This window comes from Coregonus lavaretus (assembly GCF_964263955.1).
Source record: "Coregonus lavaretus genome assembly, chromosome: 37".
Lineage (NCBI taxonomy): Eukaryota > Metazoa > Chordata > Actinopteri > Salmoniformes > Salmonidae > Coregonus > Coregonus lavaretus.
Window position 1 is genome coordinate 21,151,462 of NC_140024.1, and position 13,146 is coordinate 21,164,607.

At 44.3% G+C, this 13,146-nt stretch overlaps 1 protein-coding gene across 1 annotated transcript in view; it reads left to right on the plus strand.

Annotated features, from left to right (window-relative positions):
- The window catches only part of LOC311111829 (adenylate cyclase type 2-like), a 72,546-nt gene that overhangs the window by 37,884 nt on the left and 21,516 nt on the right, over positions 1 to 13,146 (plus strand). The window lies entirely within an intron of this gene.

Consider the following 13,146-nt stretch of genomic DNA (forward strand, 5'->3'; position numbering starts at 1 on the left):
TGCTACACATCAGAGACCAGCTAATTACAGCTTTTTTGAATGACTGAGTAATATCCGCTGAGGGGGCGTGATGTCCTCACTGGATGAGCTGACAGCTAATGGACGGAGATACGGAGATTAGCACATTAAAGACACTATTGTAGTATGTTCTCTTTCTGTAGTACATTGAACAATTATGCATAGACATACTGAATTAGAGGACAGTTCTTAGTTTTTTTCTCCTCGACACGACAGTCTGTGGCAAGGCATAGCAATATACTAGAGATGATGTTATTGGTGTAGACTTCAGAGTTTAAGAAGCAGGTAATCACTGTATTGGTGTAGCAGGTAAATATGTCACTAGTCTAGAGTTTTAGTAGACATTTTAGGTTACATGTACACGTCTGTGTAGAGCAGTAGGTAATCACTCTGAAACATAAAACGTAATGCAGCACTTAGGTTCCCTCAGTGTAATAAAAGAGGAGTGTTATAAGAGTGTTATTGCAGGTCTGAGCTGTGGGGGAAGTACATAAAAAAAAAATATATATATATATATATATATATATATACAAAAATTAACACAAATATAAACGCAACAATTTCAAAGATTTTGCTGAGTTACAGTTCATATAAGGAAATCAGTCAATTGAAATAAATTCATTAGGCCCTTGGATTTCACATGACTGGGCAGGGGTGCAGCCATGGGTGGGCCTCGGAGGGCATCACCCACTTGGGAGCCAGGCCCACCCACTGGGGAACCAGGCCTAGTCAATCAGAATGAGTTTTTCCCCACAAAAGGGCTTTATTACCGACATAAATACTCCTCACCACCCCGCCCTCCCCCCTCTGACGATCCCGCAGGTGAAGAAGCCGGATGTGGAGGTCCTGGGCTGGCGTGGTTACACGTGGTCTGTGGTTGTGAGGCCAGTTGGACATCGTTATTTGCCTGTTTATGGCCTGCCTGTTAGCTTGCACAATTCTTGCCATTCTCCTTCGACCTCTGTCATCAATGAGCTGTTTTCGCCCACAGGACTGCTGACTGACTGGATGTTTTTTGTTTGTCGCACCATTCTTGGTAAACCCTAGACACTCGTGCGTGAAAAGCCCAGGAAGGTGCCTGGCACCGATCATACCACGCTCAGTCGTATAAGTCACTTGTTTTGTCCATTTTAATGTTCAATCGAACAGTAACTGAATGCCTCGATGCCTGTCTGCCTGCTTTATATAGCAAGCCACGTAGGAGCGATCCAAGCTAGCCACTGTCTGTAGGAGCTATCAATTTTCATGAACAGGGTGGTGTACCTAATAAACTGACTGGTGAGTGTGTTTTATTGTCACATACACTGGATAGGTGCAGTGAAATGTGTTGTTTTACAGGGCTTCAGTCAGTCAGGGCCAGTGAACGATAACATGGTTGCGTCTTAAAATGGCACCCTATTCCCTATATAGTGCACTTCTTTGACAAGGGCTCTGGTCAAAAGTAGTGCACTATATAAGTAAAAGGGTGCCATTTGGGACACACTCATGCTGTTGACATTGGCAGGGCCTGAGGCACTGTAGCACTTTTCTCTGTCAGGTGTTGATGCCAAACTAGGTCCATCATCAGGTCTCATTACTGCTCCCTCCTAAAGGAAAATGAGCCCTCACTTTCCTGTCATTGTGCTGCTCTCAGACCCCAGACACACTGATATATGGATTGAGAGAGACTCCCATCACTTCCTAGTCTCAAATTTCTCGCTCGCTCTCTCTCTCTCTCAAGGGGCTTTATTGGCATGGGAAACATGTTTACATTGCCAAAGCTAGTGGAATAGATAATAAACAAAAGTGAAATAAATCATCTGAAATTAATATTACACTCACAAAAGTTTCAAAAAAATAGAGACATTTCAAATGTTAAATTACTGGCTATGTACAGTGGTGTAACAATATGCAAATAGTTGAAGTACGAAAGGGAAAATAAGTAGACAGATCAGTATATACTGAACAGAAATATAAACGCAACATGCAACAATTTCAAAGATTTTACTGAGTTAGTTTATATAAGGAAATCAGTCAATTGAAATAAATAAATTAGGCCCTAATCTATAGATTTCACATGACTGGGAATACAGATATGCATCTGGTGGTCACAGGTGCCTTAAAAAAAATAAGGTAGGGACGTGGATCAGAAAACCAGTCAGTATCTGGTGTGACCACCATTTGCCTCATGCAGCGCGACACATCTCCTTCACATAGAATTGATCAGGCTGTTCATTGTGGCCTGTGGAATGTTGTCCCACTCCTCTTCAAGGGCTGTGCGAAGTTGATTGATATTGGCGGGAACTGGAACATGCTGTCATACATGTCGATCCAGAGCATCCCAAACCTGCTCAATGAGTGACATGTCTGGTGAGTATGCAGGCCATGGAAGAACTGGGACATGTTCAGCTTCTAGGAATTGTGTACAGATTCTTGACATGGGGCCTTGCATTATCATGCTGAAACATGAGGTGATGGCGGCGGATGAATGGCACAACATTGGGCCTCAGGAACTTGTCACGGTATCTCTGTGCCATCGATAAAACGCAATTGTGTTTGTTGTCCTAAGCTTATGCCTGCCCATACCATAACCCCACCACCACCATTGGACACTCTGTTCACAACGTTGACATCAGCAAACCGCTCGCCCACACGACGCCATACACTCGGTCTGCCATCTTCCTGGTACAGTTGAAACTGGGGTTCATCCATGAAGAGCACAATTTTCCAGCGTGCCAGTGGCTATCGAAGGTGAGCATTTGCCCACTGAAGTCGGTTGCAATGCAGAACTGCAGTCAGGTCAAGACCCTGGTGAGGATGACGAGCATATATCTATATATATATCATGCCGATGAGCTTCTCTGAGACTGTTCCTGACAGTTTGTGTAGAAATGATTTGGTTGTGCAAACCCACAGTTTCATCATCTGTCCGGGTGGCTGGTCTCGGACGATCCCGCAGGTGAAGAAGCTGGATGTGGAGATCCTGGGCTGGCGTGGTTACACGTGGTCTGCGGTTGTGAGGCCGGTTGGACGTACCGCCAAATTCTCTAAAATGACATTGGAGGCAGTTTATGGTAGAGAACTGAACATTCAATTATCTTGCAACCGCTTTGGTGGACATTCCTGCGGTCAGCATGCCAATTGCACGGCCCCTCAAAACTTGAGACATCTGTGGCATTGCTTTGTGACAAAACTGCACATTTTAGAGAGGCCTTTTATTGTCCCCAGCACAAGGTGCACCTCTGTAATGATCATGCTGTTTAATAATCTTCTTGATATGCCACACCTGTCAGGTGGATGGATTATCTTTGCAAAGGAGAAATGCTCACTAACATGGATGTAAACAAATTTGTGCACAACATTTGAGAGAAATACGCTTTTTGTGCGTATGGAACATTTCTGGGATCTTTTATTTCAGCTCATGAAACATGGGACCAACACTTTACATTTTGCGTTTATAGTTTTATTCAGTGTAGTTTGTATTTAAAATTGTGTTTTCTTCACTGGCTGTCCTTTTCTTGTGGCAACAGGTCACAAATATTGCTGCTGTGTTGGCACACTGGTATTTCACGTAATAGATATGGGAGTTTATCAAAATTGGATTTGTTTTCAAATTCTTTGTTGGTCTGTGTAATCTGAGGGTAATACAGTGGGGAGAACAAGTATTTGATACACTGCCGATTTTGCAGGTTTTCCTACTTAAAAAGCATGTAGAGGTCTGTCATTTTTATCATAGGTACACTTCAACTGTGAAAAATCCAGAAAATCACATTGTATGATTTTTAAGTAATTAATTTGCATTTTATTGCATGACATAAGTATTTGATCACCTACCAACCAGTAAGAATTCCGGCTCTCACAGACCCGTTAGTTTTTCTTTAAGAAGTCCTCCTGTTCTCCACTCTTTACCTGTATTAACTGCACCTGTTTGAACTCGTTACCTGTATAAAAGACACCTGTCCACACACTCAATCAAACAGACTCCGACCTCTCCACAATGGCCAAGACCAGAGAGCTGTGTAAGGACATCAGGGATAAAATTGTAGACCTGCAGAAGGCTGGGATGGGCTACAGGACAATAGGCAATCAGCTTGGTGAGAAGGCAACAACTGTTGGTGCAATTATTAGAAAATGGAAGAAGTTCAAGATGACGGTCAATCGCCCTCGGTCTGGGGCTCCATGAAAGATCTCACCTCGTGGGGCATCAATGATCATGAGGAAGGTGAGGGATCAGCCCAGAACTACACGGCAGGACCTGGTCAATAACCTGAAGAGAGCTGAAACCATTAGTAACACGCTACGCCGTCATGGATTAAAATCCTGCAGCGCACGCAAGGTCCCCCTGCTCAAGCCAGCGCATATCCAGGCCCGTCTGAAATTTGCCAATGACCATCTGGGTGATCCAGAGGAGGAATGGGAGAAGGTCATGTGGTCTGATGAGACAAAAATAGAGCTTTTTGGTCTAAACTCCACTTGCTGTGTTTGGAGGAAGAAGAAGGATGAGTACAACCCCAAGAACACCTTCCCAACCGTGAAGCATGGAGGTGGAAACATCATTCTTTGGGGATGCTTTTCTGCAAAGGGGACAGGACGACTGCACCGTATTGAGGGGAGGATGGATGGGGCCATGTATCGAGAGATCTTGGCCAACAACCTCCTTCCCTCAGTAAGAGCATTGAAGATGGGTCTTCCAGCATGACAACGACCAGAAACACACAGCCAGGGCAACTAAGGAGTGGCTCCGTAAGAAGCATCTCAAGGTCCTGGAGTGGCCTAGCCAGTCTCCAGACCTGAACCGAATAGAAAATCTTTGGAGGGAGCTGAAAGTCCGTATTGCCCAGCGACAGCCCCGAAACTTGAAGGATCTGGAGAAGGTCTGTATGGAGGAGTGGGCCAAAATCCCTGCTGCAGTGTGTGCAAACCTGGTCAAGACCTACAGAAAACGTATGATCTCTGTAATTGCAAACAAAGGTTTCTGTACCAAATATTAAGTTCTGCTTTTCTGATGAATCAAATACTTATGTCATGCAATAAAATGCAAATTAATTACTTAAAAATCATACAATGTGATTTTCTGGATTTTTGTTTTAGATTCCGTCTCTCACAGTTGAAGTGTACCTATGATAAAAATTACAGACCTCTACATGCTTTGTAATTAGGAAAACCTGCAAAATCGGCAGTGTATCAAATACTTGTTCTCCCCACTGTATGTGTCTCTAATATGGTCATACATTTGGCAGGAGGTAAGGAAGTGCAGCTCAGTTTGCACCTCATTTTGTGGGCACATAGCCTGTCTTCTCTTGAGAGCCAGGTCTGCCAACGGCGGCCTCTCTCAATAGCAAGGTTATGCTCACTGACTCTGTACATAGTCAAAGCTTTCCTTACCTTTTGGGTCAGTCACAGTGGTCAGGTAATCTGCCACTGTGTACTCTCAGTTTAGGGCCAAATAACATTCCAGAATGCTTAGTTGTTTGGTTAGTTCTTTCCAATGTGTCAAGTAATTCTATTTTTGTTTTGTCATGATTTGGTTGCTGTCCTGGGGCTCTGTGGGGTCTGTTTGTGTTTGTGAACAGAGCGCCAGGTCCAGCTTGCTGAGGGGACTCTTCTCTAGGTTAATTTCTCTGTAGGTGATGGCTTTGTTATGGAAGGTTTGGGAATCGCTTCCTTTTAGGTGGTTGTTGAATTTAACGTTTCTTTTCTGGATTTTGATCATTAGCGGGTATCGTCCGATTTCTGCTCTGCATGCATAATTTGGTGTTTTACGTTGTACACAGAGGATGATTTTGCAGAATTCTGCATGCAGAGTCTCAATTTGGGGTTTCCGGAGACATTTGAAACCCCACCTCTTTAAGGAATACCTGGGATAGGATAAAGTAATCCTTCTACCCCCCCCCCCCCCCCCCCCCCCTTTACTCCAACCCCCCCCCCCCCCCCCCCCCCAAAAAAAACCATTGTAAAGTGGTTATCCCACTTGCTATAAGGTGAATGCACCTATTTGTAAGTCGCTCTGGATAAGAGCGTCTGCTAAATGACGTAAATGTAAAATGTAAATGTAAATGTGAATTATTGGTTTGTGAGCGTACCTCACAGCCATAGAGGGCAATGGGTTCTATAACTGATTCAAGTATTTTTAGCCAGATCCTAATTGGGATGTCGAATGTTAGGTTCCTTTTGATGGCGTAGAACCCACCACTAATGTTTTTGTGGCAGGTTAGTTAGCATGTGTAGGCTAATGCCTATTGTTAAGTGCACAGGCCGGTGAGGATAAGAGTGTAATAAAGTCACTGTGTTCAACTTGTACAACTTCCCTCTCCACTGTGGATGGATGGACTGTTAGAGACCATGAGCCCACCAGTGAGCGAGAGGAGGGCATGCCAACATATATTTCTAAGTGGTACTTAAACAGGATAGTTGGCCTCAGATTGAACAAAGAGCCTATTGAGAGCCCTGTTGTTTTTAGGTGGATGAAGTCATTTAGATTCTAACAGAGTACAAAGAGAGTAAGAGAGTCAGAGAGCACGGAGAGGATGCTTTTAGTGGTCCTCATTTTACATAACCGTTAACTTAACCCACCAACTGACACTAGAGAGAGTGTATGTTCTTGTGGGTTTACTTTGGTCATTATTGCAGAATTACGTTTTGCACAGTTTGTTTCCTACCCTAAAGAAGTGATCTGATTTTAAGAGTAATCCAAGATGGCGTAGTAGTGCAGTTCTGTTTTTGTTGTGTGTCTGTAAATAGCCTGTAAATACCCTGTTTTTTTTGTTGTATTTTTCGTACATATTTCCCTATCAGACTTTTCATCCTTCTACAAAATATACTTTCCTGCAACCCGCCTCACTCAATGTGGAACGGATTCTATTATTGACTTACCTTTTATCTAGAATCTCCAGTTGAAACTAGCTAGCCAGCTAGCGGTTTTTCACCATTGTCCGTGGCCTGCACCACTCACCAGCCAGCTCTAGTCTGGACTATTATTCGGCCAGTCTGCACAGCGCGTTATCGACCCAGAACATATCAGTTTTTCTGCCGGAATCACTGAATCACTGGACCTTTAACTCCGGATTCATCGCTACCAGCTAGCTGCAACAAAATGGACGCTGTGGTCTGGCTAATCATCCTGAGCTAGGCCCATCTCCCGGCTATCTACCTCTCTGTCAACCGGACGGGACCACCTAGTGTTGACACGGAGCCCCGCCGATCCTACACGACTGGTCTGCCGACGAAATCGTCTGATGTGGTTACGACGTTAACCACGAAGATTCCATCCATCTGCTAGCCCCGGCCCGCTAGCACACGCTAGCCGTGGCCTCTTACTCACTATTGCTTTACCACCGGACCTTATGATAACTCAGCTATACAGCTGATGTCTGCTGGACTGTTCCTTTTTACGGTACTACATCCTGTTTATGTTTAGCCTCAGCCCAAACATGGTTAGCTTATTGTTGTTTCGGTTATTTCTAATTGTACTATTTCACTGTAGATCCCCCAGCCCAGCTAAACCTGCCTTAGATAGCTCCTTTGTCCCACCCCCATACACGCGGAGACCGACTCAATTGGTGCCTCCAGTGATGCTATCTCTTTCATTGTTACCCAACGCTTAGGTTTACCTCCACTTTACTCATATCCTTCCATATCCTTGTCTGTACATAATGCCCTGAATCTTTTCTACAACACCCGGAAATCTGCCCCCTTTATTCTATGTACCCAACGCACTAGAAGACCAGTTCTTAAAGCCTTTAGCCGTATCCTTATTCTAGTCCTCCTCTGTTCCTCTGGTGATGTAGAGGCTAACCCAGGCCCTGCAGCCCTCAGTATCACTCCTACTCCCCAGGCGCTATCATTTGCTGACTTCTGTAATCGCAAAAGTCTTGGTTTCTTGCACGTAAATATCAGAAGTCTACTTCCTAAGTTTGAGTTATTCACTGCGTTAGCACACTCCGCCAACCCTGATGTTCTAGCAGTGTCTGAATCCTGGCTCAGGAAGGCCACCAAAAATTCTGAAATTTCCATCCCCAACTATAACATTTTCCGTCTAGATAGAACTGCCAAAGGGGGTGGAGTTGCAATCTACTGTAGATAGCCTGCAGAGCTCTATCATACTATCCAGGTCTGTGCCCAAACAGTTTGAGCTTCTACTTCTAAAAATCCACCTTTCCAGAAATAAGTCTCTCACTGTTGCCGCTTGCTACAGACCCCCCTCAGCCCCCAGCTGTGCCCTGGACACCATATGTGAATTGATTGCCCCCCATTTATCCTCAGAGTTCGTACTGCTTGGTGACCTAAATTGGGATATGCTTAATACCCCGGCCATCCTACAATCCAAACTAGATGCCCTCAATCTCACGCAAATTATCAACGAACCTACCAGGTACAACCCTAAATCCGTAAACATGGCTACCCTCATAGATATCATCCTGACTAACATACCCTCTAAATACACCTCAGCTGTCTTCAACCAGGATCTCAGCGATCACTGCCTTATTGCCTGCGTCCGTAACGGGTCCGCGGTCAAACGACCACCCCTCATCACTGTCAAACGCTCCCTAAAACACTTTAGCGAGCAGGCCTTCCTAATTGACCTGGCCCAGGTATCCTGGATGGATATAGATCTCATTCCGTCAGTAGAGGATGCCTGGTTGTTCCTTAAAAGTAATTTCCTCTCAATCTTAAATAAACATGCCCCATTCAAAAAATACAGAACTAAGAACTGATATAGCCCCTGGTTCTCCTCAGACTTGACTGCCCTTGACCAGCACAAAAACATCCTGTGGCGTACTGCATTAGCATCAAATAGCCCCCGCGATATGCAACTTTTCAGGGAAGTTAGGAACCAATATACACAAGCAGTCAGGAAAGCAAAGGCTAACTTTTTCAAACAGAAATGTGCATCCTGTAGCACTAACTCCAAAAAGTTTTGGGACACTGTAAAGTCCATGGAGAATAAGAGCACTTCCTCCCAGTTGCCCACTGCACTGAGGCTAGGAAACACTATCACCACCGATAAATCTACAATAATCGAGAATTTCAACAAGCATTTTGCTACGGCTGGCCATGCTTTCCATCTGGCTACCACTACCCCGGCCACCAACTCTGCACCCTCCGCTGCAACTTGCCCATGCCCCCCCCGCTTCTCCTTCACACAAATTCAGACAGCTGATGTTCTGAAAGAGCTGCAAAATCTGGACCCCTACAAATCAGCTGGGTTAGACAATCTGGACGCTTTCTTTCTAAAATTAGCCGCCGAAATTGTCGCAACCCCTATTACTAGTCTGTTCAACCTCTCTTTCATAATGTCTGAGATCCCCAGAGATTGGAAAGCTGCCGCGGTCATCCCCCTCTTCAAAGGGGGTGACACTCTAGATCCAAACTGCTACAGACCTATATCCATCCTGCCCTGCCTTTCGAAAGTATTTGAAAGCCAAGTTAACAAACAGATCACCGACCATTTCGAATACCACCGTACCTTCTCCGCTATGCAATCCGGTTTCCGAGCTGGTCATGGGTGCACTTCAGCCACGCTCAAGGTCCTAAACGATATTATAACCGCGATTGATAATAGACAGTACTGTGCAGCCGTCTTCATCGACCTGGCCAAGGCTTTCGACTCTGTCAACCACCGCATTCTTATTGGCAGACTAAATAGCCTTGGTTTCTCAAATGACTGCCTCGCCTGGTTCACCAACTACTTCTCAGATAGAGTTCAGTGTGTCAAATCGGAGGGCCTGTTGTCTGGACCTATGGCAGTCTCTATGGGGGTGCCACAGGGTTCAATTCTTGGGCCGACACTTTTCTCCGTGTATATCAATGATGTCGCTCTTGCTGCTGGTGACTCTCAGATCCACCTCTACGCAGACGACACCATTTTGTATACATCTGGCCCTTCATTGGACACTGTGTTAACAAACCTCCAAACGAGCTTCAATGCCATACAACACTCCTTCAGTAGCCTCCAACTGCTCTTAAACACTAGTAAAACTAAATGCATGCTTTTCAATCGAACGCTGCTGGCACCCGCCCACCCGACTAGAATCACCACTCTCGACGGGTCTGACCTAGAGTATGTGGACAACTACAAATACCTAGGTGTCTGGTTAGACTGTAAACTCTCCTTCCAGACTCACATAAAGAATCTCCAATCCAAAGTTAAATCTAGAATCGGCTTCCTATTTCGCAACAAAGCCTCCTTCACTCATGCTGCCAAACATGCCCTCGTAAAACTGACTATCCTACCGATCCTTGACTTCGGCGATGTCATTTACAAAATAGCCTCCAACACTCTACTCAGCAAATTGGATGTAGTCTATCACAGTGCCATCCGTTTTGTCTCCAAAGCCCCATACACTACCCACCACTGTGACCTGTACGCTCTTGTTGGCTGGTCCTCACTACATGTTCGTCGTCAAACCCACTGGCTCCAGGCCATCTATAAATCACTGCTAGGCAAATCCCCGCCTTATCTTAGCTCATTGGTCACCATAGCAGCACCCACCCGTAGTCTGCGCTCCAGCAGGTATATCTCACTGGTCATTCCCAAAGCCAACACCTCCTTTGGCCGCCATTCCTTCCAGTTCTCTGCTGCCAATGACTGGAACGAATTGCAAAAATCTCTGAAGCTGGAGACTCTTATCTCCCTCACTAACTTTAAGCATCAGTTGTCAGAGCACCTTACCGATCACTGCACCTGTACACAGCCCATCTGAAATTAGCCCACCCAACTACCTCATCCCTATATTGTTATTTATTTTGCTCTTTTGCACCCCAGTATCTCTATTTGCACATAATCTCTTGCACATCTAGCATTCCAGTGTTAATACTATTGTAATTATTTTGCACTATAGCCTATTTATTGCCTTACCTCCATAACTTGCTACATTTGCACACACTGTATATATATTTTCTGTTGTATTTTTGACTTTATGTTTTTTTTACCCCATATGTAACTCTGTGTTGTTTTTATCGCACTGCTTTGCTTTATCTTGGCCAGGTCGCAGTTGTAAATGAGAACTTGTTCTCAACTGGCTTACCTGGTTAAATAAAGGTGAAATAAAATAAAAAAAAATAAAAAAATCTACACCACAGAGCACGCAATCTTCTCCACATGATAACAAACAAAATTTGATGTAAATTTCAATGCCCAACAGACGAAAACATTCACTTATGGCAGGCTGAGACTGAGCAGATCCCACCTGGGTCATTAATTTTCAGATGAGATTTCGAGAGGAGAGGATCAGAACCAATCTGTTCTCTAATTGTATAGACTAGTTTCAGTACTTCCTTCCATCTGAAAATAAATGAGAAAAGGACATGAACAAGTCTGCTATAGGTCGATTTAGTGGGTGTGGCCGTAGTTAAATGTGCTAGTAAAGGCCTTCACTTCCGCTACCATGGAAACCAGCATACTCAATAGACAATGCCGGGATGGCCTTCTGCTCAGGGACCTTTACACAGTCATTCCCGCTCTCCTTGGCATTGAACTCTTTCCCATTCTCTCTTTCTCTCGCTCCCTTGCTTTCTCGCTAACTGGCATGCACGCAAGTGTATACACACACACCAGAAATCTATATCTGAGCCTCCCTCTTTCCTCTCAGTGTAATTAAATCAGGAAGATGCTGTGGCCTCTAGCAACAGGACATGACGCAGAGACAGATGTGCAATAAGCCTGGATAAACCACAATGCTGAATTAGATAGTGGCCGCTCTCATGAGTAGACAGTACATAGGCATAATAAAGGGACTGGAATGATGTTGAGGGAATGTTGTTTAGACATATCATTGTACCTGACTATATACAGTGCCCTCCACTATTATTGGCACCCCTGTTTAAGATGTGGTCGAGGACTTCCAAAAATTCTCATTTTTTTTTAAACAACATAGAACCCAAATGCAAAAAAAGAGAAAAATCCAACCTTTTATTTAAGTACATTACTTTGGTGGTAAAAAAAAAACACACATTTAGAAAAAAAAAAACTTGAAATCATGTGTCCCACAATTATTGGCACCCCTAACAATTCCGCTGAAAATTTTTATTGATTTTAAAAAATATATATTTTTCTGTAGTTGCTAAAGTTGGTCAGGGTATCTAGGAACTTTTAATTAGTAATTCATGACTTCCTGTTTCCCTGGGGTATAAATATGACGTGACACAGAGGCCTAATTCTCTTACCCATTTGTCAACATGGCAAAGACAAGAGAACACACCATTCAAGTAAGGCAGATTTGTGTCGACCTTCATAAGTCAGGCAATGGCTACAAGAAAATAGCCACTCGCCTTAACTTGCCCGTATCTACAGTCAGAGGAATCATTAAGAAGTTTAAAACAACTGGAACAGTGACAAACAAGGCTGGAAGAGGTCCCAAGTTTATCTTGCCACAACGCACAGTGAGGAGGATGGTAAGAGAAGTAAAAAAAAGTCCTAAGCTCACTGTCACAGAATTGCATCAAAGAGTGGCATCTTGGGGTCACAAAGTCTCCAAAACAACCATCAGACGCTCTCTACATGCCAACAAGCTGTTTGGGAGGCATGCAAGGAAAAAGCCTTTTCTCACTAACACTCACAAACGTAAACGTCTGGAGTTTGCTAAGCGGCACTGGGACTTCAACTGGGATCGTGTGCTTTGGTCAGATGAGACTAAGATTGAGCTTTTTGGCAACAAACACTCTAAGTGGGTCTGGCGTAAAACAAAAGATGAGTATGCCGAAAAGCACCTCATGCCCACCGTGAAGTATGGTGGAGGATCTGTGATGCTGTGGGCCTGTTTCTCTTCCAAAGGCCCTGGGAACCTTGTTAGGGTGCATGGCATTATGAACGCTTTGAACTACCAGGACATTTTAAATAAAAACCTGATGGACTCTGCCAGAAAGCTGAAGATGGGTCGTCATTGGGTCTTTCAGCAGAATAATGATCCAAAACATGTGGCAAAATCTACACAAAAATGGTTCAGCAGTCACAAACTCAAGGTCCTCCCATGGCCATCTCAGTCCCCAGACCTCAACCCAATCGAAAACCTGTGGGGCGAGCTAAAGAGGAGAGTGCATAAGAGAGGACCCAGGACACTGGATGATCTAGAAAGATTGTGCAAAGAAGAATGGTCAAAGATCCCTCTCTCTGTGTTCTCCAATCTTGTGAAATGTTATAGGAGGAGATTA